This window comes from Rissa tridactyla, chromosome 2 (assembly GCF_028500815.1).
Source record: "Rissa tridactyla isolate bRisTri1 chromosome 2, bRisTri1.patW.cur.20221130, whole genome shotgun sequence".
Classification (NCBI taxonomy): domain Eukaryota; kingdom Metazoa; phylum Chordata; class Aves; order Charadriiformes; family Laridae; genus Rissa; species Rissa tridactyla.
This window is the reverse complement of record NC_071467.1, coordinates 27,448,137-27,472,349: the sequence shown is the minus strand read 5'-3', so window position 1 is coordinate 27,472,349 and position 24,213 is coordinate 27,448,137.

Genomic DNA, 24,213 nt, shown 5'->3' with positions numbered 1-24,213 from the left:
GAAAAGTTGTGCTTTTCTTCAAGTGCTTGAGTCAATCCAATTGCCTTAGAATATCAGCTTTCATTAAAAAAAAAAAGCATAAATCTAGTCCTCATACTTACCAAAAAGCTTGAAATACATCCCCTAAAGACTCCCCAAACCAGAACTGAAAGAGAATCATACGTGTAATACTTTCTAATATCTTGTGATTTTACCTTATGGTTTTTGCACAGTGTGTTGGCAACCCTGCTCACTTATATCGAAAACTGAGCTAAGAGACTTTCAGGGGCTGGCTTACTTTTTTGTAAAGTTTAAAATCTGTTGTGGAGTACGCACTAAGGCAGTGACTCCCAAAATGTTCACCCATTGGATTATAGTAAAGTGCCTACCATTTACTGCGCGACTCTACTCTGTAGTTTTCACGTTACCTTCACAGCATATTTAACTTAAAGGTGGAAGATAAGCCCGCTAAATGATGTGAGAAAATGTGGTGGCCATTAGGAAACTCCGAGAGGGTCCAAAAGGCTTACGAATCACTGTTGCAAAGGTGTAATTTTACTGCGGAGCTAACTGGGTTGCAGGTTTTCCAGCTCCTGCCTTGCCGTGAGGAAGTCACAGTGCTGAGCGAGGTGTGAGCTGCTGTGCTCCTACGAGCACCTTTCTCCCTGGAGACAGACAGCAGAGCTCTTTCTGCACCCAGCCCATCACCGTGTGCTCTGGGAACCCACCCCAGCTACCTTTAAGCTGAAAAGCCTGGGTAGCATCAGGGTCTGGGCACAGCAGGAGGGAGCCCAATGTAGGTTAAACACCTGATTATTTGCCCTCCTTCCCCTGAGATCTTGGCACACGCCGAACCTGCTGCTTCTGCAGCTCTCGGGGCTAGTTTAGGTACCGATCAGGGCAGAGCTAGCCCCGAGATCTCATAACATAGTCCTGCCCTGATGTTTTCTGAGCTGGAGCACTTGTCTTGCAATGGCTGTGGGGTTTCAGTGGATGGATCCATTTGTTCATGGCTAAAGAACTTTTCTCTCTGGTTTTGGAGCCCTGGTGGTCCCTGCCCAAAGCTCTTTTGCAATGGCACTGCAGCACAGCTGCATTAGCACAAGGTAAAGCACAACCACACTCAGGGTGAGGGTCCTCTGAGCAGGTGGGACTTGAAGCCAGGCTTGGGTGACTGCTCACATGTGGCCAAAGCCAACCTCATTTTCAGAAGAAAAATACATGAAGTGTCTTGTGAAGCAAGAAAATAGTCCAAGTGGAGAAACCAAAATCAAGCCATGCCTAGCTCTGGTCACCCGTACCATCAGAAGGAGACAGATGAAAGGGTTCTGCCTACTGCATTTGTATTTTTGCATCCCAGTCCCTGTGTAGGAGTAAAGACCTACAAAGGCCTCGGGGAGCCCCACAGCACTCTGGCCCAGTTGAGAGCAGACCAAAACATGTGGGCCAGCATGTGAGCAGCCACCATGGCTGTATGCCCAAGTCTGATGGGTACAACATCATTTAAAAGGTATTTTATCCAGGCCAGAGCGCTGGAGTAAGCCAACACAGAGAGTGGTGCAGAGATCATGGACTGGAAAAGCAGCACCTACGAGCTGCGCGGGCAACAGGAGAAGCAGGGGGACAGGCATTGCTAGGCTGACCTACAAGAAGGCCAGGTGGCTTTGCTAACTGTAGAGGCTTGACTTGCTGGCTGTGGACGGCTTTAAAGAGAGTGAGCCTGAAGGACATCAGACTTGAAAGCAGTGATGGGCATTTTCAGTAGCGGTCTTTACCTCTGAAAATACAGTTTTACTGAAATAGAAATAGTTGATAGGTATATTCCTGTTTTCACAATGCTTCCCACAGAGTGAAGAAAAATTGTGAATAAAACTTGTTATGTGATCTGTTAACTTGGGTGTTTTATTTACTGTTTACCTACGTGGCTTCCCTAGGATTTTGCCAGCTTGATCTGTTGAGGTTCCTAGAGAGCAGAGAGTTCATAAGTCTCATAGCTTCCAGGTAAATCAGTCTTCTAATATACTGAATTTAATATGTTTAGTATATTGAATTTCAGTTTGAGAGGAAACTAACTTTTCATCTTATTTTGGGATGACATTTTTTTCCAAATCCCAAGACTTCTCATGAAAATGAAACAAAGCCAGTTTTCCCTAACAGATCGCCTACATCTACGAACGCTGAACTGTGTGGCTCCAGCAGTGCCTGCCTTCACGGTCAGGGTACCACAAGAACCAGAAAAAGCTATTTGTCTTCAGTGGTGGCAACTGAGACCAGGGAAGGCACCCAGGAAGACATGCAGTTTGGACCCTTCCCAGCGAAGAAGCACGGCGTGGACTTCCTACAGCCAGCAGATGAACAGCACGAAGCAGAGGTGGCTGGAGAAATCCTGACGTGTACGCACGTGTGCGCTACTTTAGTGTCCAAGCCTCCGAGGAGTCCTCGCAGGGAGAAAGGGAGGAGGAAATCTTTGTGATTTATCATTCACATTTATCTTGTACCGACAAATAATAAATAACAATGTATGTCTGACAAAGGAGTTCAGCTTAACAGCAGCCTTCTGCGGAGGTGTTGGCTGGAGGAAAAATGATTGTTATTTTAGTTATAGAATCGCTGCTACCTGATGGACAGTTAGCATGATGAATTAGAAAAAAAAAATAAAATAAACCCCCACACTTAATAGGGCAGACTATTTCAAGAGAAATGAAACAAAAAAGAAGGAATGCAGCTTGCTACCTTCTGGGCTGAGCGCTTACTTAAAACATTAATTTCTGCTCAGTCTAAAGCAGAGAACCCACAAATGCGCTTCCCAGACACACTATTGATTTCTGACCTACAAATTACTCTCCTTCAAGGAGGGCTGATGCGGAGCACAGACAGTGGGGGAAGAGGGCTGGGGTAGACTGGGTACTTCTCAGCTGCAATCTGCATAATGTTTAGTATTCAGTGAGTTAAAGCACGCAATGAAAGGGAACTGTCAGCGCAATCTAGAAGATATAAAGAAATGAAGGGGTGAAAAAAAAGCCGTATGCTAATAATCCACTCAGTAATTAAGTGAAGATCGCTGCCAAGCGCCACTGCCACTTTCAAAGGGTAATTTGTACAGGAAATCATAGAGTCATTGTCAAATCATTTCAGGATAAAAGGAAAGTCATCAACTAAGATAAGATAAATGCTGGGTGTCTGGCAGCATGTGCCCTAGGAAATGCCTTTGCTTTTTTATATTAAAAAAAAAAAAATTTGCAAAAGTGCGGCTAGGAAAACTTGACATGTTGAAATGCACATTTACTATTAATAATAGGGGTGATATATGCATAGATGCATTATTAAATAGGTAACTGGAACAAAAAAAAAAATAAAATCATCAAGTGAGCCAGCTAAAGGGGACTTAACTTTCAACAATCTTATGTGACTTTTAAGTTGAACCCTTAGTAAATCAGAGCATACTTCATCCCACCCCCAAAACTGTCTTTTGTAATTAATATACTTTAATATCCCTTTCTTCTGGGTATGGGATAATCTGTGGGAGAGCCAGTTTCCCACAAGAAAAGAATTATTCTCAGGAAAAGATTTGCAGCTTTGCAACTGCTAGCCTCCCACAGATCCCTTTCAGTGTCTAAGTATTGCCATGTCACAGCTTTTGGGCCCTCCCCGGCGCCGAACCCGCGGTCGGCACAGCGGTGTCGGGGTGCTATTGCTGCGAGAATCAGCTTCTGGGCTGCAGACGCCGCTTCTCTGCCAACAGGCGTTATTGACCCTTTTCTTAGATTAGGGTTTGAAAGTTTCCCTGGGCGCTCTGGGTGGCACTGAGTTTTCAAATATATGTTTTCAACCATTTGCGTGTCCTGCTTTTGCAAAGGCTGTGCTCTGGCTGGGACTGCACTTGGATGCGGATGGATATGGCCACTGGACTGATCAGTGTTTGATGTTCAGAATGGGCTTTAGCGGGATGGGGCCACGTCTTAAGGGCTGGACGCAGGAGGTCAGTGGTTAATGCCCATGGGAGACCGAGATTTCCCCGAGAACAGGATTTCACCTTGTACATCAGATGGGGATGAACCAGGATGTCTGTCCAGGACGGTGTTATAGGATGAAAATAACGAATTTAAGCATTTTGGTTTGTCACGCCATGTATTGAATTTGTTTACCTCAAACTAATGAAATGCATGGAGCTTATCTCATGGGTAATCATATTCATTCCACACTATATTTAATGATACGTGGACTTACCCAAGCGTTTATACCATTGTATAAGTGATTTTGACGATATTGTTTTCTTTCACCACATCTTAAAATGACATAATAAAATTAGACTAATTTCTAATGCATATAATTAAATTTTATGTAATGATATTTGAGTTTTATTAAGTGCATATTCTGGCCTACACTTGACCTATCACAGGTGTACAATTACATGGCTGAATTTATGAACCACAAGAAGGTATTTGTTTTCAAGAAACGGTATTCATCAGAAGTGGAAAAAAATCACATTGCATTTTTTTTTTCCAGATATACTAACTAATCTTGTAAAATGTAAGCAGGAGGCTCTTCAGATGTACACTCAATTTTATTTCGTGCCAATTATTTTGCACCTAATTCAGCAATCCAAACACAGAACCCAGATCTGAGAAACAACACAGACTCCTCTCGGTATTTAGCACAGAAGTCTTAACACTCAAACAGCATGAGGGCTTGTTGCATTTTGGAGAGAGTTCTGATTTCTTGAAAACAGTGATAACGTTTCAGCCATCCAGATTTTTTCATCCATGACAGATATAGTATAGATCAAACAGTTCGCATCATAAATAATTCAAGTCTAATTTAATAAAAGTTAATGATCTACAATAGAAATGGCTTTAATTTTGCTTTTAACTGTTTCAGAACGCTGTCTGTGAATGGAAAAAGCAGGCTGGAAATGGACTCGGTGGTAGCATGGAGCTCCCGTCAATTTTTTAACATGCTACCTTTCACAAAGAATAAATTTCAGAGTTTTTACAAAGTGATGTTTTAAAATTTCTGCCAGAGAGGCTGGGAAGAGAAAAATGATCACAAGAAGAATAGGAAAATAAATGCAATGTCCTTCAGATGTACATTTCCTTTATTTTCTTTCCCTCCTCCCAAGTTGTAACATTATTACCGTATTTTTATTCCTTTACATTTTATCTTGTCTTATGTGAAATTAGACTTTTGAACATTTTTATGTTTAGAAAGTATCTTTTTATTTGAAGGTGAAGGTGTTTCTGAGTTCGTTTTCGATTAGTATCTCAGTTACATTGCATTTCAAAGTGAGCCTCTATAAAAGGGCCTCTAGAATATTCATTTACTATTACGTGATTAAGGTGAGCAAGAATTGGCCATAGAATATATTATTTCACTCAGTGCCATATAAAACATAAAAATAAAAAACCTCTTTACCTTTCTGTTTCAGGGCTATGCATATTTTGATCTGAATAGAGATAGAAGAGGGTCGTATCTGTACTCGGCACAGAACAGTTAATCTCTAGGTATTAAAAAAGAGAAAGAAAAAGGCCTGCTGGCGAGCCTCTTGCGAAGCAAAAGTGATCTAAAATACACAGCGGTACAATTAGACCGTTACCTTGCAATATTCAACAACGTTTCTGAAGATGATGATGGCTATTAGTCAAGTTTGTTGTTTTGGTTTTGTTTTTTTTTTTTTTTAACGATTAGTTCACCTGAAGGATTAATTCGGGCAAAATTTCTTCCTGTATATCCAGGCAGGAGGGATCAAAAAAAAAAAGGGGGGGGTGGGTAGGTTAGACGGGTTGGATGGTTGTGTTTTCCCGTACCAACAGGTGCCCAGCCACCACTACCTGGTGCAGAAGCTGCTCTCATGGGTAAGCACCAGGCACGCAAAGATGCAAACACGGAGTAAGTAGCATTTCAGTGGCAAAAAAGCCCCGGAATTAGGCTGCACAGACTCACAGGCCCTAGTATTTAAAAGTAGCTCCAGGCCCAACTGGAAATTTGGCTCCAATTGGATTGTACCAATAGGGGAAAATTTAGCTGAAAGTTTATGAGGTGAAATGTTGTATTTCCTGCAATAACAACGATGAGTAATTTGTGATTGTATGGCGTATCCTAACAGCTGTGATATATGTTGCTTTGAATTCATTTAGTTGTAACAATATTTGTTAATTTTTTCCTTCAGATGCCTGTTGTTGATATTTTCTAAATAAAGCCAAGGAAAAGAAAACGCCAGCATTTTGAAACATAAAGCAATCTGTAAAATTAAAAAAGCTTTCGTTCCCACCAACCCCCCCCCAAATGTATACCATATGCCAAAGCTACTCCTTAACTACAACCGACTGTTGTTACTGTAGTAATCAGTCTATGTCAGAGCAATTACTTAAAATCATCCGTCCGGGTTGTTTTTGCAGAGGCTGCGTCACACTGAGCAGAACAATGGGCCTGACGACGCAGGCGCCGTGCGTGGCCTGACCCTCCCGCCGGATGGGGACCCGCCACAAGGAGGATGGACGCAGCCTCCCGCCGCCTTCCTTCCCCAGGGTGGGCTCGGTTGGGTGCGGAGCGTGAGGTTGGGGTGGGCACCAGAAGTCACCCCAGCCTTGAGTTGACCAGAGAGGGGACAACGAGGGGGGCTGCGTCCATCCTCCTTGTGGCGGATCCCCATCCCGCGGTGATGGGTGATGGGGGAGGAAAAGAAAACCCCCAGTAATCCTCATCAAGGTGCAGGCATGCCCAAGGTCACCCGCAGATGCTGCAGAACCTGATGACATCAAATATCCCCTTCCAAATCCTTGTCCTTTAGGGGGCATCTCTACCTGAAAAACAATTTGCTCTTATTTCTGCCCTTAAGAACACGCTTATGTGGTAGGAAAAAAAGTGGCCCCCAAATCTGCATCATTTTCTCTAAGAGTCCTGAGGTCTTTTCTTTTTCACTACCCACAGAGCGATTTTCAAACACTTACTCACATTTCATTTTATTAACAAATAAGCTCTGTTAGAGGGGAAAGCCGTACAGAATCAATTGGTAATTGAAAGGAGATGTACGCATTGATTTGTACATAAATGATATACCGTGCTGATTATTGCTGAGGGAAATACTGTCTAGTGATAATACTTGTTATACATTTATTGTTACCTTCTTACTTTTTATTGTTATGGCAAATTATCTTTTAGAGTCAAAGGAAACACGTGATGTGTCATGGAGCCACAAAAGCAGCTCACAAACATTTGCAGAGGAAAGAGCACAGAGCCTACGCAGAAGACAGTAATTCTGAAACTTCAAATCTCTGAAGCTTTTCTGTGACCAAAAGAAAATCGAAAGTAGGAATAAAGCATCCATAAACCATAACCTTATTGTTGAGTTCCCAGGAAGGGTTTTCTGCTCTGTTAATTACTTTTACAATACCTGGTGAGATGGCACCATGACTGGAGTGCTTAGGATACTGCAGTTGAAATAATAAATAATCATCTGACATTTCTTAAAAGGCTTGCTTCTTTCTGAGTGGTGTTGTCTTTTATCAGCCTGCCTCATGCCTTTATCACGTTTGTTCTCATTCAGATCAGTGAAGGCTTTCATTTCCTCAACAGTCCCCAAAGCCAGGATTTGTAGCCTGTATTCAGATTCATTTAAAATCAATGCAGTACAAAATAATTAGAGAAACAAAAAAAGGTGTTGCAGGTTCTTTCGTTTAGATCTTTTGACCACAAAATGATGTCTGTTTTTATTGGAGAAGCATTTTAAAATAGATAGTGAATGCATGTGTTATACACATCCGAGCTGTACACCACACAGACCTGTAATTGCAGAAATCTGAACATTAATACAAAGAAATACATTTTTTTTCTCAGCAGCAGAAGCATCAATAAAAAAAGCCAATTAGAAGAGATGAATTTTTATTACATGCTGATGATTAAATCTACATTAATCATAAACATCCACAGGCCACCAACAGGGCTTGTTTAATCATTTTCAACCATTTGTGTCTCTCTCCAGCTACCATTCTGTTAGATTTTTCGACATTGCTTCCATATTTGGTATTGGGATGTTAGAAAGTGCGAGTATACTCCTGGGTAATCAGGGTTTCAGGCAATATGACTCAAAAAAACATTCACAAAAGAACTCTCCTGAAAGGTTTCTAAACCCATGATTTGATGGGTTGTACAGTTACGTGGCATTGTTTATGGGGCTATTGTGTCATATATGGCACTCGCTGCATGCACAGAGGTTATTTCAAGTATTAAATAACCGTTGAATTGGGTAGAGAGATAACTATATAAATGAGGTAGATATAAAAGACATAATGGAGAATAAAAGGTCAAGAAAGACCCAGGTACAATGGCCTGGAAAACGAGGAGGACAAGAAATGACTCTAATATCAACAGGAGAATTTGTAATGCAATTTGTTTTGAGCACCAACCTGGAAAAAAAAAGGATATAGCATGTTGTCTCATTGCTAGAAGCAAGTAAATAACGCTACAGAAGAGTTCAGACCTAATTGGGAGTTGGAATAATTATAGATGATGATAAGCCAGCCACCAGAGAAATGCAATATTCAAGATGTGTGGTAACAAACACATTGATTAACATAAGTCAGGACAGGAAAGAACACAGCTTAGAAATACAGTATATAATTTATGACCATGGCAAAAAATGAATATCAACAATAGATATGAAGAGAAAGAAATAAAATAATAAGAATTTCTGTCTCTCGTGCTTTTTTTTTGCTCTCACAGTGGTTGTACAAAGGAAGAGCATTTAGTGAACGGTTTTTCATTTAAGTACGTATTGCATTGAAACGGAATGCAGCCACCCCCCTCACCCTTTCTGAACAGTCACAGAAATTTCACAACAGTTTTTGGTGGGATACTGGGAAGTTTTTCTGCATACAGTCATATCCCAAGTTGCCTGGTGCTGATCTTATTTTTTTCCTTTTATAAGCAGACTTTTCTTATATGAAAAAAGGGGAGGGTGGAGGAGGTAAGCAGAAGCCATTTTAGTTTTGCCTTAGATAAATTAAGCCAGCAAAGATGCTCTTGGGAGATTTCCTATAGGAAAAAAATAACACTTTCTGGGCTCTTATTCTTAAGCTATTTTTCCTTCCCAACAGCTTGACAAAAGGCATATCTATGTTTTACAATTTCACAGAATTGTGTATTTCTCTCTTGCCTTGGAAAGGTTTGGAGACTGCAGAGCCAGCGAGGACACGGGGATGGTCTGGTCTGACCTGGGGCTGTACCGTGTCCTGCAACAGGACCCTGCCCGGGATGCCATGAGCAGCTGTGGGCGTGACTGGGGGACAACCTGTGGCACAGGCGACAGCTACCCCATCCCATGGGCTGGAGCTTCATTCCTACCATGCTGCCCTAAAGAATGAAAAGGAGATGGGAAGGTACTACAGCCCCTTAGCCAAAAATCTTAATATCTCTGGCCAGGCAATGCGATTCTTTGAATATTGTAGGATTTTACAGGAGTGCGTGTCTCTGTAGGAGGATGCTTTGTTTCTCCTGGGAACACGAGTCAGACTTCAACACAGGGAATCAGACGTACAGTGGCTACTGGCCTTTGTGTGAGCTGGTGCGGTCATCGCACCGCCAGGCAATCTCTCCTTACATTTCCCAGAAGCAAAACAGCCATACAGCGTGCAGATTTGCAGTGGCAGAGAAGGTGCTCTCTGTTCTAATTTTAAAATGCCACCCTCATCAGCATGTACTCCGTCGGCAGAATATGCCTTGACTGAAGTCAGTCAGTGGGAAACTATGGAGTTATATTGCTTAAGCTAGCGATTTCTGTGCTCCAGACTGGTCATCTCTGAATTTCCCAAGTACCTCTGTGCACGTATATCATCAAAATATTAACTGAAAACACTATTAAAGGCAACATGGCTCATTGACCACATACCACGGTGTTGCTGTCAAACAGTTATTTGTAGACCATACTTTGAGAACCACTCACTGAAACTGTCTAAAATGAAGAGTGGAAAACACTGCAAGAAACAAAGCCAAGGAAATAATATATTGGCAAGGAAATAGAATCTAGCCTGATCTTTTTCTGTCTCACAGTTGCAGAGATATATGATAGCTCTATCAATTGTAATGCCAGTCTAAGTCAGAATATATGGTCAAGCACAAAGAAATAATTAGGGAACCATCACAGCAGGCAAAAAGAAGGTATAAGGAATAGTAAATGAAGCTAAGCTGAGATAGGTATAAAATGTCGAGAGCCATGAGAAAAGCGAAAGATGAAAGATACCAGCCAGCCCAACAACATGAATATGATGTAAAGCAGAACAGCTTTTAGTTAAGGTAGATCTCAGTTTCTTAACATTCTGTGAGGAAAGATTTGCAAAAGAATGGAGCAATGTGTGAAAATAAGAAACAGAAGGAGCAGAAGGAAGACAATATGGTAACACATGGTTACAGTTCCAAGACTTGAGAATATATTTCTTGTACTATATCCCTTTATGTTAAAATGCATTCTGTTTATTCTGGCTCAATGGCTCAGCTGGTACCATAGTGTAACACCCCACCACATGGTAGACCTAAGCTCAGGACCAAGCTTGGGCCAACAGAGCTTGGGACTGTCACAGAGGTGATGCTGTTAGCTTCAGCGTTGGCTTGTGCTGCCCAGGGAACGGGTAGAGATGTGTGTTTCTCCGAGAACAGCAAGAAGGAAGGAAAATAATACGAAAAATCACAAGCAAAATGTGAGAGAATACTTCTCAGAGGACAAAAGTATAGATCTCATGTAAGTCTTGCTTTCTCAGGGAAGTGAGAACATCCTTTGCCCATGGTTTTCTACAGGACTGGTAGAAGATACTAGCTTGTGTACTGTGAATATTACTCTTCAAAATAAGCTGTATTTGCTTCACAAATATTTCATGCATTGGTATGGCTATAGGAAGTGAACTGAGATGAAGAGCAAAAGTTTAGAGCTAGAATGATAGCTAGTTATAAGAGACCCAGTGCTGTAAATAATGATCTTATAGATGCCCTTGTAACCTACACACGATTAAATATCAGGACTGCATTCACTCTCTGATGGAGCTACCCTGCCTTCTAAGTTTTAGTGTAAGTTGGAAGAAAGCATAAAAGATAAACCCACTGATTTCAGACATCCTGAAACTGGTTTGCAGAAAGCTCACTTGATGCATTTGTTACTTATGGAGTCAAAAAGTGGGATTTATCTAACCTCAGTGATCTATTGATGTATCAGATACTTACTTATTTTAGATACTGACTCCAGAATGAGTCCTCTCTCTCCTCCTAGACAGAAAAGTCGATTAAATTACAACAGATGCTTGATTTCCTGGTGATTAATCTCAGGTGAGATGAAGCCTACCCCAGGAAAACAGAGTGGAACAGTTCTTAACTCCATGTATCTGATGCCACCTGCTTCCATGTCTCTCAAGTATACCAAATATTGTAGTCAGGGAGAAATCAAACTGATTTATTCTGGCTCTCTCAATAGCAATGACACATCGATAATGAAGAACAAGTGGTTTCCCTCAGTAAAATTCATTCCTTGGTCTGCACTGTGGTGGTGCAACCTGATGAATATTTTGCAACAAATCTCGCAAGGGCATTATGGCGCTGAATTGTAAGCTGCTCTTTTAAAATCAGCTCAGTACCTTGCACATTAGCCAGTAGCTTTTGATTTGTTCTAGGCGTCTTTGAGACACAGTGTTCATACATATAAATATACATTATTCCAAAAATACTCCTTATCACAGCTGTGAGATCACAGGACTTTTTTTTTTTTTTTTGTCAACTCATTCTCCTGAAGAAATAATCATGCAAAACATTGTCTTTTGGAAGCAAACTGTAACTATTTCAGAAATTGCTCCTTCCTCCCTCCCCAAACTTGAAAATGCCAAGCAGATATCTGAGTTATTTTCCTGAAGACAGTCTCTGTAAAACATATTTAAATAAGAAAAGCACGGCCAAGGTCATAAAGAAAAAAAATATAATTGAGAACAAAGTTATAATTAAGAAATATTTAAATTCTACACACAATTGAATTTGATCAGATAAGGGAAATAGGTACTTTTAGCCTGACAGAGATGGGTACATTTGGTTTGCCAGATCTGGGACAATGCATCTTTAAGATACTGTGCCATTTCTTTTAAGCACTGCTTCAAAAATGTGGGAGGAGGGAGCATCTAAAGCAAAATTGCAAATGCAACTTTTGATTGTTATGATTTATTTTTAATTATCCTGTTCTCCTTTTGTCTTAATTGGACAGAGCCAGTCTAAACTTGTTCTGTGCAATTAAGAGCAGTTACATGCATAGAAAATTGAGACCTATTTTATTTCATTTGGACTGACTCATAGTTCAGCTTGCCACAGGAAAATTAGAGCAAGAAAATATATTTAAAAAGCTAGTGAGCTTTAGTAAAAATATCTTCAGCAAAATGATGTGCTGGGAAATTTTACACATTCACTGCAAATCATATCAGACAGTGGATTGGGGGAAAAGCATTTTGCTCTTACTGGGCTTTCATAGGGGACATCTAGGAGCATGTTATCGAATCCTCTTAAATATCCGTTTTGAAGTTTGAGCTATTTATTTCCAAGGCAACTAAACAAATATTTTCCAAATAACTCATACATGCGGCTCAGACGGAGGCTAATTCTGTACTTGGTAATTTCCTACCTCTCGCAAACACAATTGGCACCCAGTGTACACAGCAATGCACTTTCCAATAGTTAAGGTAACAAAAACGCCGTAAGGTGAAGGCTGTGCTAAAGCACCTGCATAATGCCCATTAGTGTTAATAGGGGCTTGGGAGAACATATCCAATACCTCCATAAAAGGCCTCATGCAGCTTGGAATAAATGTGCAAAACAATAATAAATTAGTGAACCAGTATGAGAATAATCGTTTGAAATGAACCCAAATCCAAATATTGGAAATTTCTGGGGTTTCATGTTACATGTGGGACTCATTTCTGAAATCCTTTGGCTGAGGTGCTTGAGAGGGGGAAAAAGTGCCTGAGAAATCCTTTCTCCTCTGCTGGGTGCTTGAATGCAACTGGTGGCTTGGGACATGAAGGAGATTGCGCGTTTGGGGAGCAGTGGTTGAAAGACTCTTCCTGCTTGGCATAAAAACCATCTTCTGTCTCTCCTGACCACTGTCCATTCTCTCCTTCCCTGCTTCAGATGCTGCATACACCAACAGAAAACCAAACAAAACTACTCAGAGAGATGTGTGTACTTGAAGGCCGAACCATATGTTTTGTGAGAAGGTCCCATGGTGCAAGTCCTTGCTCACAGTTCCCACAGATTCTTTCCAGGGACTTAAAAACACTTGAGTACACTTATTTGATTTTTTATGGCATTATTTTTTATTGCTGAGCATCTTTGTCTCCTGTATTCTCCAGTGAGAAATAGCAGTAGGAACACATAGCAAATTGAGCTTTACCATTTGTCCATTAAAAAAAAAAAGTTTCCAAATCCCAAGACCCTTAAACAATTTGAAGCTGCTTGGTAAAAGTGCCTGTTTGTTTTAAACACTTTCTCTTTTCTGAACTCTTCTTTGCCTTATGGCCTTTTTTGCCAAAGCCCCGCGCTGAGGTCCAGTTGATAGAACGACCTTGTTCATAAAGTGTGAATTTCCATCAAGTCAGATGAAATGCGAACTTGAACAATGGAGAGTTGGCTCCTCTCCAGTCCTAAATATAGCTGCGTGAGAGCTCTCTGAAACCTGCCAAGCAGTCAGCCTCACTCTTAAAGAGAAGAAAGGCCTGAAATACTTAGGGTCCCTCAGTTTGCCTCATTCATTTCTTGTCCTCCCACAGTTTTGAAGGTCCCTGTGACCAGTTAGACCCTGCCTATGCGCATTTTTCAGCCAGTTTTTCACGCTGTGGTGCTCTGTACATCCCCAGGGCTTCTTCCTTTGTGAAAGAGGGTCTTCATTGTGCCCTGAGACTTGCATTGGCGCTGGAATGTAATTTCAAGGGGGTGGTAAAATAGTGAGTAGGAGAGCTGCTAGAGCTTGGTGATGTTGAAGTCCCCTGGGACAATGCATTGGCTGGTGACCAAGCCAAACCATCTTTTCAAGCATAGGTCTCAATGCGGAGTGGCAGGGCTCTGGGCAGGGAGGCCCAAAACAGACACGGTGTCAGCAGTGTCCAGGGAGCCATCTGGCTGTGGTGACAGGGACGAACTCTTCACATGAGCCCGGCACACCAGGTAGGCTCTGGAGGGAAACATGTGACCGGATCTCCAAGAAAGACCGTTGAGGAGCTTCCAGATGGTCACTAATGGTCTTGATGGTTAAAGGACAGTTAGGCAGTTCCATATCTATAGTGAGTACCAGCGGTAGACTGTACCTTGGAAATGGCAGAGATAGCCCCAAATGTAGAGCAGGGCTGTGGATTGTCCCAGTTAAGGAAAGTCTGAGCGTGCAGAGTCAAGAAATGGTGAGCAGCCCATGCTGGAGCTCTGCCAGGGGACATGGCAGTCAATCATTAACGCTTTTTGACCCTCCAGCCAGATATCTTTCTTCAGCTTTCAGCTTCTCTGGCCTTTGCCCAAGACTGGTAGAGATTTAATAAAGAATCCTATAGTGCTATTTTTGTTCTTCCTTTTACCCTGCTCAGTGCCTTTTAGCATTGTTTTTGCTTGGTTTGTCCTCTGCCCTTGTGTTTGAGGGTCTACCATAAAGACAGCGTGGTGCAAACATGGCCTTCCTGCTGACAGAGACTCCACTCTACCAACAAGCATGGGATTTAAATTTTGGGCAAAGATTTCAATACAGCTCTTTCTCCTGGTTCACGAGAGAATTAAAGCACATGCAGAAATGTACAGAAATTGGTTCCTGTGGACAGATTAATAATAAAAGAAAAGACATCGTGACTATTGTACATTTTCAAGGCCCTTATAAGAAAAAAGAAAGCTCATGAATAGCTTTCAAAGTGACAAAAGTTTTTCAGACAGCAGGGCATGCGTTTCTTGGGACCGATGATGGATGATAATAGGATGAGAAAATGAGAGCAGTAAGAGGTGAGGCACTGCAGCTCCTGGAGCCCTCCCCTGGGCTGTGGAGCCGGGGGGCGAGGGGAGGGCATGGGGAGCATCCCCCCAGCAGCCTGCCACCGTGCTCCTGCTGCTACCCCAGAACAAGGTTTTTAGGCAATCCGATGCGTATTTATGTCTTGCTTCTAAGGGTGCCAAGAAAGATAAGGAAGGAAAGGAAAACAGAGAGAATGAAGAGAAAATGAGATACAGCTCCAGTTCTTCTCAGGCTCCAGGACTTATCAGTGTCGATGTGGAAGAATTCATTCTTATGTACTATTAAAAGAGAGAAAGCATATTTAGGTGTATGCGCTGTAAAAGGGAACATTTCTGATGTGGAACTCAGATTCTCAGTGTGAAAAAGTGACATTTTGCTTTTAAACTAAGTATCTTTCATCTGAATTCATTTTAGTTCTTCATTTAAATTCTAACCTTTATTGTTATCGTTAGACATAGCTCTGAAACTGGGAGGCTTACACACAAAAAAGCTCCAGCTTGAAGTCAACAAATAGACAATAAAACAATGTTGACATTGCCAGGGATTTTGCTTGTGGCTGATCTTGGATGTCATTTCTGGATGTTAATGCTTAATGTGTTAATTATGCTATGATCTTAGCAAGTCTCTAACATTTTAGGAACAGAGAAATTTAGGACTAGATAACTGAGCAGAAAATTCTGCTGAATGTGCATAAACTGAACAACTGCATCTTAAAATGTATTTGGATCTTTTCTGGTCCTGTTTCCCATGGAAAGCTGTTCCACAACCTCATTGGTTTTATGGTTAGAATTTTTCCTATTTCCAGGCTAAATTTGTCCTTGGCTAGATTATATCAAACTGGTTTTGGCCTAATGCTACTTTCTTTAAATAGTTCTTATCCCTGCCTGATGTTTATTCGATAGTAAATAGCACTGACATCTCCTTTCAGGCTGTGTTTTGATAGGCTGACAAACAAAATATTTTAATTTCTCTTCTTTGAGATAGGCTCTTCTTGCTCCTTACTATTCTCATAGCTGTTTTCTGAAACGGTTCCAGCCAGGGCACATCTATCTTTCACATGGATGGCCAGTATGGACATGCTGTATTTCAGATGAGGTCTGCTGGTGCCTTGCACAAGGGCATGAGTAGTTTCCTGTCTCCGGTGGAAATACTTCACCTAACACATATGGGATCTCAGTTGCCTTTTTCCCTAACTGCAGCATCTTGCTGGCTCATAAAAGCAGTTCCTCTTCTTCCTCCTTTTTTGTTTCAGCTGACGAACTCCAGGTTGTAGCAGGAAAACTAATTAGTCTGGGATTGCACAACCTTACAATGAAATTAAAAATTAACCCTTTCATTTATTTAACTTCTTTAGGAAATCACATTGCTTCCTTCTTCACAGAGATACCCCTGGTACAGCGCCGCCTGCCATAACAGGCCGTCTACAAAGTCGAGACGATGTTGACACAAATATTGCTACACTTTGGAGAAGCCAGTTCTAGGCACAGTCCAATCCAGTTGAGTTCTTTCCATCAAAACTTCACATTGTCTCAGCTGCTGGTGTGCTCTGATCACTGGTTAACAGTTGGAGCAAGATCTCATTGCATTTTCTCATCTCTCTGTTTAACCAGATAGTCTTTGCCATATAGAGTGTAAGCTGGTATGGGCAAAACCCAAACTTTGTAATATGAGGTCTCCCTGTGCTTCACAAAACAGTGCTCTGATCCTTTGGTGGGACTGCTGGGAACCACAAAAAATACCTTGTAGCAAAACCCCCAATGAGAATCTTAAACTAAAATTTTTGAAGAGAATAAAAAAAAAACAAACCCAATACAGAGCTGAATTTTGAACAGTAATCAGTATTAAATTAAGTCCTTAGATATCTTTAGCTAATTTGAACTTTAAAACATACTAAATTTAAACACTGTTTATGAAGCAGGGATCTGATCTGGGACAGTATCCAACAACGAGCATCTCCTGGTTTTAAGAAAGTACTTGGCTTACTGTGAGATGCTTTCTGCAAAGGAGGTGCTTTCCCTGAACCGAAATGTGAATTGCATCTGGAACTGGCCGAAAATGGGAGCGCTGGTTTCACCAAAAATCCAAAATGCCAATGCCTTTGTTCTGAAGAGTGGGATTCGTTTTTAAAAAACGCTAATTACACATTTTTAAAAGCACTGAAAAATGTTATCAAAGTGGGTTTAGTGTCTCCATTTTTTTAAAGAAATGAAGGTCTGTTTATGTCTTCATATTTTTTAATAAGTTCTTACACTTTCAGTGTTTTAAATGGATTTTCTGTAGCCCTTTGGATCCCGAAGATGATTGTACATGTGCTTTACAAGACAGTTATTATGGCAATTCTGAGATATCCCGAGCACCCAAGTGTCGCACTGGCACCCTGCTCTAATGAAGCTGTTTGAAATACAGGCTTTCTCCCCTATAAATGCAAAGCCAGTCTCAGATTATGATCTCTGAATGCAAAAATACCAGCAGCAGAGAACTCTGCTTTCTGTTTGTAATGGACTTCCTATAATAATTTTGATAAAGCAGGTTTGGGTTTTGTTTGTTTGTTCCCCCCCCCACCCCCCCACCCCCCGCCTTCAGGTTAGATATATTCCCGGTATATACTTTAATGAAAGATGGAAGATGTTTGTTTCAGGATCAAAGGTCTTTATTTTTCCTCAAAAAAATACTCCCCTCTGAACCCAAAGATATAATTATCTTGTACCTGGGGCTTCTGCCTCTGCCAAGCTGTGTAGACAATAGCAAAAGGTATTTCAACCTTACTTACTCAGCTACCAGAGGAGATGAATATTTAACTGAGACACAAGAAAGCTATTTTATTGCATTACTTAGGGGTAGAAAGACGAAGAATTTACTGTACACTCACCCAGCTGTAGCTGCAGAGGCTGACACAGAATATACAATTGCACTGAAAACAACTGCGGCAACACTTTCAAATGACAGTTTATGGTTTTGGAGAGTGTCACAAACACAAGAAATGGAGCACAGGGTATAAATGAGCCTATACACAGTTCCTCGGCTGCTTTAGGGGCATGTGAATTTGGTACCACGCAGCACAAAATGCTAAGGGATCAGCTAGCGAGAAATCTTCTGTTCTGTGTCTTTGGGAACAATTGCTGTTTAAAAGGAAAACTAACAGTGGCCCCACATAGACGACTGCAAATTGCTCACAGCCCACGGTCAAAGCTGGGAAAGGTTATAGGACAGGATGATTTACCTCAGCATTTTGCACAGGTACTTTCGCTCTTTGCTAGCTCCAGTCCACCAAAGAACTACACTATTCACTGGTTTTTTTTTTCAGCCGGGATGACAGGAACATATTTGCAGTTTACAGCAGGTGCCCAGCCAAGTCAACAAAGTGCAAACTATGCAGTAAAAAATAATATATAAAAAAGGTCACTTTGCCAGGGGATGCCGCTCCAGCAAGTTTCAGTGCCTTACAGGGTGAACGTCTGAATCCAGTGACCAGAGTGATACTTTGCTCATCGCACCGTCAGTAAAGTGTTGTGTTGTCTCCTGTTTAATACATGCAGAGACTTTTCAGATGCTTGCCAGCTCTTGTCCTGACAATTATTACTACACCTGTTTCTTTGAAAAAGAAAAAAAAGAAAAGTCAGCCTATTCATTCATAACCTTCCAGGTGGACACCTTTGTGCTTGTGACAAAAAGTCATTCTTCCTGGCAGGCTTTTCCAAATCAGACCCCTAATGTCCTGTCGCTTTGCTGCAGGGTCTCACGGCACATGTCCACCTGCCCCTCTGGCAGCGACAGAAGCCCGACTCCATGCCCCCTCCGATGACTGTGACTTCCATATCTTCCTACTGAGGATGAAGGAGGCAGAATTAAATATCCTGTAGTTAGCTGCACATGATACTGCACAAGAAAGATGGTTAAAATTTAGGTGCACATTGACAGTTGCTTTAAAAAAAAAAATTAAAGGCTACTCTTAGGTGCTGAATGCATTAATAGACCTTAGTTACCTATTGCCTTTGCAGCCTTACCTGGGGCCTCACCCCACACCCTTGGCTGTGGGCTCCCCTCGTGCATGCCCTCAGGTACAGGGATCAAGGAGCTCATCCAGCTAAAGACTGACTAGGGGAAAAAGATTATTTTTCAGCTCAATGAGTCTCCATCCTTTGCATGCTGAAGCCAGCAAAAGGGAAGAGGCACAACTGCGCAGTCCTGGGAAAAATGAGACCAGCCATTTCCTTTGCTGGTACACTCGAAAGCCTACCAAAAATGCAAAACCTGGAAGGATGATTGGTGGCAGCTTCTAGATCCAATGAGACAACCACAAAGCCTTTCAGTATTTGTGCTAAGGGGTTCAGCCATTGGTAGCTAGCCACACAAACATCAGAAGTGCAAAAAACCCCCATTCTGTGACTTTTTGTGTAGGCTTTTTCCTACACATCTTGTTTGTGTAGGAAAAAAGACTGATAGTAATTTCACTTACCTCATTATGACAGTGCTGGTTACCATATGATGAAACTAGGACAGTGCCCACATTAAAAGAAAGTCTATAGAGGTATTTTCTTTCATGTGGTATCAGAACCGTATTATCAGTGTTTGTTATTTCTGCGTGGTGTGTGGACATTAAGTCCTAGGAAAAACATAGGAATGTGGACAAGAGCGAGGTTCTCAGAAAGCACCACACTTGGACCAAACAGGGACATGATAGGATTCGGAACTCCCACTAAAGATGGCCTCATTACAACATGCAGGTTTACGGAGGAGGGGGAAACATTTTTCTTTATAGGTGATATGTTCACCCCAGGGGCAGAAGAAAGAGGACAGCACTAGGTAGAAGGCATTCAGTGTCATGCCAGACGTTGCTGTTACCTGCTATTTTCAGCTGGATTTCCTAAGAAATGGCACTTACGGAGTCATGCTGTGTGCATGTCCACCTTTCTAACTGCTGGCTCCACTGACTCAATTTCAGACAAATTTGATAAATGGCTAGAGGTCTCAAGTACAGTAAGAACAGACAAGTTGCATTAAAACTTTTATATACCTATATAAATCAAATATGAAGTTACATAAGTACCCAGGTTGAAGAAAAAGGGCATATCAGTGCCTCTGCTAAAGGAAAGGTTGCAGAGTGAACTCAGCTGTACTCAATGTCAAAGAATTTACATGGAGATATTATACAGCTTAAACTGGTTTTTGTGTCCTAGTAAATATCAGATCCTACCCTGCACACAAGCACCAGAAAGCAGCTTCATTAATTTTGCATCTCCTGGGATTACTTGTTTCTGTCAGACCAGAGAGCTTTAAGGCACTGTCCATCCACCGGGAGACTGTTTCTCTGGTGAGTAATTTCTACATGATTCTCCTGAAGATTCCCGTGGGTGAAACAAGTAACCTGTTGCTCAAACAGGGAGATTGACCGATAAACAGCTATGCACTTCGACCTCTCTTAAATAACCCCAGTAAGGATGAATACCGAAGAAAGGAGTGGTCTTACTAGATATATGTAAAAAGCCAGGTAGAGCAAAACTACAAAAAGAGAAGATACTGATTAAGTGGAAAGCAGATAAAGAAGATGGAGAATTTCCTTTTTAAGTAGAAATTGCTGAACAGCATAGCGAAAGAGGGTGAGATACAAGTGGGAAAACCAGACTCTTTGCCTGAGAAACAATATGTGATATGCAAGACAAAACGGTCCCAGGGTATAGAGAAAGCCAGGTGGATTCACATTTGCTGGCCATTCTGTGCGGAGAACAGAATATATATATGTACAGCCATGACTGCATAGGGTCTGTGTTGATAGAGACAAACAGTGTTAACTTTCCTGGCCACATGCTCTCCCCAGCACTCATGGCCTGCATCTTAGTCTGCACTTTCCTGCAAGTGCCTTGGGCCATCTCATACCAGCATAGCCTACCACCGCAAAATGCCTTCTCCAGAGTCTATCTATTCCAGAGTCCATCTATTTGAGTCTGTCTGAAGTTCATCTATTTACTAAGCTTTACAGTGTGCCCTGAAGGTCAACTGACTCAGACTTCCTGGGAATGGAAATGAAGGGATTTCGGACCAGGGGACCTTCAGCGAGGAGGTCCTCGCTGCAGCACCCAGATGTTTAAATCGCTGCTTGAGTAGCTCAGGTGGTCTCAGCAGCTGTTGGAAAACAGGAGAACCGAGGCAGTTCGCTCACAACAAGCAGCTAATAGTTAAGCCAGTTTGAGGCATATTTTAATTTTTAATTGATTTTTTGGGTTTTTTTCTTTCTCCAGAATTTAAACTGCACTCGTGCCTCCTGGAAGGAAGGAGAGAAAAAAGTAATAGAGACATTCAATTTTTTTCATTAACTAACCATCTGTGACTGAACTCTGAAAAATTCTGATTAAAAATTACATTTTTTTAGCCCTTAAAAGAAGCATGGTCTCCTTTGATAATGGAGGACCAGAGTCCATTTAAAGCTAGAGTTTTTACCACTGATTTCATGGGCTCTTGAATCTGGGTCTCAATACCCCATTTTCCAAGGTATCCAGATACGAGTCAGGTGATAAGTAGGCAAAATCTCACCTTTCTCCATGTTTAGACTTCTGAGCACTTTCAATAACGTGGTGGTTGGTGAACTTCAGCTGTCAAAAGGTGAGTTTTCAAGTCAAGGCTACATGTGCATTCCCCATGCAGTCCCAGGGCTTCTAGCAGACCACTTTGTCACCCTAGTGATCTTCTGATGCTTGCATTTCAGTTCCACGATCACCTGAAGTCAGGTGACTGCTAGCAGGGACAGTTCCACTATTTCAACCAGCTCTTGGGCATCTATCTTAAAATGGGATAAATTGCTCCTGAAACGAGCCCCTTTCTCTCTGTTCTTTTAAATACAGAGAAAACGTAGTTAACTGTCTTACAGATTTGATTTTAAACAGCTAACGTTAGCTTATTTGCATGCATCTTCACTAAATTGGGTAAAGCCCTAAGACCCACAAAGCAATGCTGGAAAATTAAGGCCCACTCTGGAACATGTGTTTGTACGGGTGCATGTGTGTGCTAAATGCTCCTGTATGGGCATCTCTGAAAAGACATGGTTAGAAAAGGAAGGGTTCTTTCCAGAGGGGTTGACTGGTATCCTAGGTAGCCACAAATAACTGTTTTCCTATCACTATTGTGGAATAATTCTCCCATTAAAACTGGAAGTTAAACAGAAGTAACATTTGTTGAAAATGTTGAACTTGTTGAATAACATTTTCAGCCTTTTCTTTGGCATGTTTTAGGATGCTCATGCTAGGAACTTAGAAACTGGGCAAGGAAATGGGCTTTTGACAACACCTTTTATTGTTCCTAATTAATATTTGCCAAGGACCCTCGAACTGCACAAACTTTTGAAAAGAGGCCAGTTTCTTCATTAGCAGCAGACATTTCACAGCTAGTATTTCAACAGCTGAAATGTCAGTCCAAATGCACCCATCCCAGGGTGAAAACACCCTTTTCTGAGCCCCAGCTCTGGGCTGTGTTACGTTGAGCTTGACCCTGGAGAGGTGCCAACAAAATGCAGATTGTCTTCTTTGACCTTTTGGTGCTGGTCCTTCTGTACTGGTGCCAAGTGGAGAGCGGAGAACTGCCTCATTCAAACTTAAAGGAGACAAGCTACATCTTGTCTTGGTGTGTCAAGAAATTCAGATTAGGACATGATGGGGGATGCTGAAGAAGTGGGGCAGAAGGATCCGAAGATGAGGAGTGTATTTAAAGAAACTGAAACAGAGAGTGGGCTGGGGCAGCAAAGAGGAGGCTAAGAAGAAAAGCAGAGAGCTGGCAAGTGGAGAACGTGGGGCGAGGTAGGAGAAGAAAACTGGGTCTAGTCGCAGAAAAAAGGAGGCATATGGGGCTTGCGAGTTATTTGGGCTAAGGTTTTGGAGGGGAAAGAGCGCCTGAAACCAGACTAAAAAAGGATGCTAAATAGAATGAAAATTCAATCGGGAACTGGCTAGGAGAGTGGAGTGTGGGAAGACTGGGAGAGGACATGGGAAAGGTTTGATGCTCACAGGGAGACACATTTTGTTCAAATGCCTATGCAGAGAATCTGGGAAAACACAAGTGATGAAAGGGAACTGGAGAAAGAGCCGTGAGGGGGAGAAGAGCAAAACGGAGCCAGGGACAAACTGGGAGCGTTGCGGTGGGCACAAAGGAGGATTTGGAAGTGTCAGCAATAGGGCTCCCTGTCTTTTTGAGTAGACTCCTTTCAAAAGTCCCAAAGAGAAGGCAAGAGTCTTGGATCTCACTATTCATCTCCCACCAGCATCACTGAAACCCGCGGGCCAGGGGTTGCTTCCCTGGCGCTAGTGTTTCTCAGGGACATATTGTGTCTGGAAGTTACTCCCTTGGTGCAGAGCTCAGGGAGATTCCCAGTCCTGGTGGCATGCACCAGGGCAGAGGAGATATGCTGTATGTCAGAAATGGGATTTCAAATTTTTAATGTGCTTTATTAAAAGCACCTCAGAAATAATACAACACATGCAAACTGATCTAAAAAGTTAAAATTGCACCATATAGTACTTAAACATTAGGAAATGTTGGACTTCAAGTCATCTTCCTGAAGTCATCTGTTTTATTCACTAAACATCTTATTTTTGCTCCAGATGATTCAGGGAATCTATTAAAAATAATGACCTTTGCAGCTGATGTCTCCCCAGCACGTTGTCTGTCCTGAGTGCTGAATAAGGCAAGAGTCCAGTAGAAAAAAAATCAACATAAGAACATGTTATGTAGGACTGTATCATATTCAAGTGCAGGCATGCTTTAAATCAAGAATAGAAAATATGCTCTGAAGTGAAGGAAGGCTCTCAATATCTTTCCCAAGGAAAACAGAGTGACTCAGTCTTGGAGATTGATTCTTCCTCCCTAAATATTTATAAAGGTCTGCGAATGACTTCTCTTTTGGCCTTTTCCACCTTGTAGTTTTATGTTAAACTTAAAAAAACCCAACAAACACAGCAAAATAACAGAATAGAGTAACTGGAAGATTTTTTTGCCTTATTTGCACATCCCCATATAACAAAATTGTGAGAATTTGAAGTTCTTCCTAATTTAGCATTCATGTGCCTTATTTCTTCAGCAGAAACAACACAGACATCACAGGATTCTGCATTTTTTTCTGACATTGGCCAGTAATTTACTCGTGAGAATCATCCCACTGTAGACACTGTGATTGTTCACGTAAGTGTTGCTTAGCAAAAGGAGGGCAGAGTTGGACCCTCCTGGGGTCCAGCTCTATGTAGTTATAGAATCAG